This window comes from Macrobrachium rosenbergii, chromosome 48 (genome assembly GCF_040412425.1).
Source record: "Macrobrachium rosenbergii isolate ZJJX-2024 chromosome 48, ASM4041242v1, whole genome shotgun sequence".
Classification (NCBI taxonomy): Eukaryota; Metazoa; Arthropoda; class Malacostraca; order Decapoda; family Palaemonidae; genus Macrobrachium; species Macrobrachium rosenbergii.
In genome coordinates, this window is record NC_089788.1 from 5062688 (window position 1) to 5067683 (window position 4996).

Sequence of the window (4996 nt, forward strand, 5' to 3'; positions counted from 1 at the left end):
TACAGTGCACCGCATGAGGTGCACTGACGGCGTTACCCCCCTACGGGTTTCTTTTTGTGTCGGGTTTTCTAAATCTCGATTATCTCGCTTCTACTCGCGAGAGGCTGCCAACTGCATTACCGAATGCAACCGATCGAAAAGGGAAGCTAAATGCCGGTGAGAATCACTGCCAAAAGAAAGTAAATGCAGGTGAGAATCACACTGCCAAAAGAAAGTAAATGCAGGTGAGAATCACACTGTCAAAAGAAAGTAAATACAGGCGAGAATCACACTGCCAAAAGAATGTAAATGCAGGTGAGAATCACACTGCCAAAAGAATGTAAATGCAGGTGAGAATCACACTGCTAAAAGAATGTAAATGCAGGTGAGAATCCCACTGTCAAAAGAAAGTAAATGCAGGTGAGAATCACACTGTCAAAAGAAAGTAAATACAGGCGAGAATCACACTGCCAAAAGAATGTAAATGCAGGTGAGAATCACACTGTCAAAAGAAAGTAAATGCAGGTGAGAATCACACTGCTAAAAGAAAGTAAATACAGGCGAGAATCACACTGCCAAAAGAATGTAAATGCAGGCGAGAATCACAATGTCAAAAGAAAGTAAATGCAGGTGAGAATCACACTGCTAAAAGAATGTAAATGCAGGCGAGAATCACACTGCCAAAAGAATGTAAATGCAGGTGAGAATCACACTGTCAAAAGAAAGTAAATGCAGGTGAGAATCACACTGCTAAAAGAAAGTAAATGCAGGCGAGAATCACACTGCCAAAAGAATGTAAATGCAGGCAAGAATCACAATGTCAAAGTAAATGCAGGTGAGAATCAAATGCTAAAAGGTGAGAATCACACTGCCAAAAGAATGTAAATGCAGGCGAGAATCACACTGCCAAAAGAATGTAAATGCAGGTGAGAATCACACTGTCTAAAAGAAAGTAAATGCAGGTGAGAATCACACTGCTAAAAGAATGTAAATGCAGGCGAGAATCACACTGCCAAAAGAATGTAAATGCAGGCGAGAATCACAATGTCAAAAGAAAGTAAATGCAGGTGAGAATCACACTGCCAAACGAATGTAAATGCAGGTGAGAATCACACTGCAAAAAAGTAAAAGTAAATCACAAAGCCAAACAGGTGAGAATCACACTGCCAAAAGAATGTAAATGCAAGTGAGAATCACAATGTCAAAAGAAAGTAAATACAGGTGAGAATCACACTGCCAAAAGAATGTAAATGCAGGTGAGAATCACAAAGTAAAAGAAAGTAAATAAATGGTAAGAATCACTGTCAAAAGACAGTAAATGCAGGTGAGAATAAAAGAAAGTGAATGCAGGTGAGAATCACACTGCCAAAAGAAAGTAAATGCAGGTGAGAATCACAAAGCCAAAAGAAAGTAAATTCAGGTGAGAATCACACTGCCAAAAGAAAGTAAATGCAGGTGAGAATCACAAAGCCAAAAGAAAGTAAATGCAGGTGAGAATCACACTGCCAAAAGAAAGTAAATGCAGGTGAGAATCACAAAGCCAAAATCACATTGCCAAAAAAAGTAAATGCAGGTGAGAATCACACTGCAAAAGAAAAAGAAAGTAAATGCAGGTGAGAATCACAAAGCCAAAAGAAAGTAAACATGCAGGTGAGAATCACACTGCCAAAAGTAAAAAAGAATAAATGCAGGTGAGAATCAGGTGAGAAAAGCCAAAAGAAAGTAAATAAATCACACTGCCAGGTGAAAATCACACTGCCAAAAGAAAGTAAATGCAGGTGAGAATCACAAAGCCAAAAGAAAGTAAATGCAGGTGAGAATCACACTGTCAAAAGACAGTAAATGCAGGTGAGAATCACATTGCCAAAAGAATGTAAATGCAGGTGAGAATCACACTGTCAAAAGAAAGTAAAGGCAGGTGAGAATCACAAAGCCAAAAGAAAATAAATGCAGGTAAGAATCACACTGCTAAAAGAAAGTGAATGCAGGTGAGAATCACATTGCCAAAAGAATGTAAATGCAGGTGAGAATCACACTACCAAAAGAAAGTTAATGCAGGTGAGAATCACAAAGCCAAAAGAAAGTAAATGCAGGTGAAAATCACACTGCCAAAAGAAAGTAAATGCAGGTGAGAATCACACTGTCAAAAGACAGTAAATGCAGGTGAGAATCACACTGCCAAAAGAAAGTAAATGCAGGTGAAAATCACACAGCAAAAAGAAAGTAAATGAAGGTGAGAATCACACTGCTAAAAGAAAGTAAAAGCAGGTGAGAATCACACTGCTAAAAGAAAGTAAAGGCAGGTGAGAATCACACTGCCAAAAGAAAGTAAACGCAGGCGAGAATCACACTGCCAAAAGAAAGTAAAGGCAGGTGAGAATCACACTGCTAAAAGAAAGTAAATGCAGGTGAGAATCACACTGTCAAAAGAAAGTAAATGCAGGTGAGAATCACACTGCTAAAAGAAAGTAAATGCAGGTGAGAATCACACTGCCAAAAGAAAGTAAATGCAGGTGAGAATCACACTGCTAAAAGAAAGTAAATGCAGGTGAGAATCACACTGCTAAAAGAAATTAAATGCAGGTGAGAACCACACTGTCAAAAGAAAGTAAATGCAGGTGAGAATCACACAGCCAAAAGAAAGTAAATGCAGGTGAGAACCACACTGTCAAAAGAAAGTAAATGCGGGTGAGAATCACACTGCCAAAAGAAAGTAAATGCAAGTGAGAATCACACTGCAAAAAGAAAGTAAATGTAGGTGAGAATCACACTGCCAAAAGAAAGTAAATGCAGGTGAGAATCACACTGCTAAAAGAAAGTAAATGCAGGTGAGAATCACACTGCCAAAAGAAATTACATGCAGGTGAGAATCACAAAGCCTTCTTAAAAGAAAGTAGGCTAAGTGCAGGTGAGAATCACACTGCCAAAAGAAAGTAAATGCAGGTAAGAATCACAAAGCCAAAAGAAAGTAAATGCAGGTGAGAATCACAAAGCCAAAAGAAAGTAAATGCAGGTGAGAATCACAAAGCCAAAAGAGAGCAGATGCAGGTGAGAATCACACTGACCCAAAGAAAGTAAATGCAGGTGAGACTCACACTGTCAAAAGAAGTTAATCCTTAGTTTATTTTTTTGTTAGCGAGAAGCAGTTTCAGAATATCAAGGAAAATGCTTGACATTTCTTGGCGTCAATCTGACCCGGAAACTAAATACAAAGTCTCAGATTTTAAGCTTCACAGTGTCGATTAAATGTCAGGTTTCATTTGCAAGGACCCACCCGATTTTCAGTTTTCTGTGTAAGAACACTATTGCGCCGGCTTTGTCTGTCCGTCCGCACTTTTTCTGTTCGCCCTCAGATTTTAAAAACTACTGAGGCTAGAGGGCTGCAAATTGGTATGTTGAATGACCATCCACCCTCCAATCATCAAACATATCAAATTGCAGCCCTCTAGCCTCAGTAGTTTTTATTTGATTTAAGGTTAAAGTTAGCCATAAACGTGGTTCTGGCAACGATATGGGATATGCCACCACCTGGACGTGATTAAAGTTTCATGGGCCGCGTCTCATGATACCGAGACCACCGAAAGAGAGGTCTATTTTCGGTGGTTTTGATTATACATTGTAGCGGCTGTACAAAAAACTCGACTTCGCCTAAGAAACTTCGGCGCATTTTTTACTTGTTTTCTGATACGCAGGTTTAACACATGGCCTCATTTATGAACTACTTTTAATTTAAAAAACAATGCACCTTATATACTACTGAAACTGTACTCTACATTATTTATCTACATAAGTGTAATGAATGTTGATTGCTAATTACCAGCTCTTGCTAAATCACTGCCAAAATTTAATCTTGCGGAATATAAGAAGAAGAAACGTAATTCATAAATGGCAAATCATCCGTATTTCACGTAGGATTAAAAACAAATGAGTACACAATAATGGATATTCAAATGGTATTGAGAAAAAACGAAAGTTTATGAGCAATTTCAATATTATACTACTAAAATACTTCAGGTATGGGAGTACTTAGTTTCCAACTTCTTTTATGACACTGTGCAAGTCAACTGGTAACACCCTGGCCTCTCATTTAAAAGACAAAGGTTCGATCCTGTTGTGAGTCAGAATTTATATATATATATATATATATATATATATATATATATATATATATATATATATATATATATATATATATATATATATATATATATATATACATATACACACATATAAATTTATACATATATATATAAATATATACAATATATATATATATTTACTGTATATATAATATATAGGATATATTTCTGTATATATACAGATATATATATATATACACACATATATATACATATACATACACACACACAACGTATACGAAGATTGATATCATTGACTATAATGTCACACCCACTTTGCACAACAAATAGAAACGCCAGACACGCTACTCAGTCAAGCAATCTAGAATTTAAAAGAAATAAAAACCATGATAAAAACCTTTCCCATGCCGGGAATCGAACCCGGGCCTCCTGGGTGAAAGCCAGGTATCCTAGCCACTAGACCACATGGGATCTACAGAGACACGATAAGCCGCAAAATGTAGATTTCCTCAAAAAACAAAACAATTTATATGTGTATATATATACATATATATGTATAAATATATACATATATATATCTGTGTATATACATATACTGGTAAAACATCACAAGGAAAGGTAAAATTTAAAAATTCATTAATTTTAAATGCACTGGAACTTAGATATCTACTGTTAGCGTACATTTCAACCACCTCACACTGAAATTTCTGCCTGCCTTTTAAACTGCTACGCAATGATATTTCAGTCTAACTCTCAACTGCAAGAGCGATGAAACTTCAGCCTGCTTTTTAAACTGCTAGGCAATGATATTTCAGTCTAATTCTCAACTGCAAGGCAATGAAACTTCAGCCTGCATTTTTAACTGCTAGGCAATGATATTTCAGTCTAACTCTCAACTGCAAGGCAATGAAACTTCA

The 4996-nt window shown here is 36.7% G+C and overlaps 1 non-coding gene across 1 annotated transcript; it reads right to left on the reverse strand.

Annotated features, from left to right (window-relative positions):
- Positions 1–4478: 4478 nt before the first annotated feature.
- Positions 4479–4550, reverse strand: TRNAE-UUC (transfer RNA glutamic acid (anticodon UUC)). The gene has a single exon. It is a non-coding gene; the product is annotated as a tRNA-Glu (tRNA).
- Between the last annotated feature and the right edge of the window lie 446 nt (positions 4551–4996).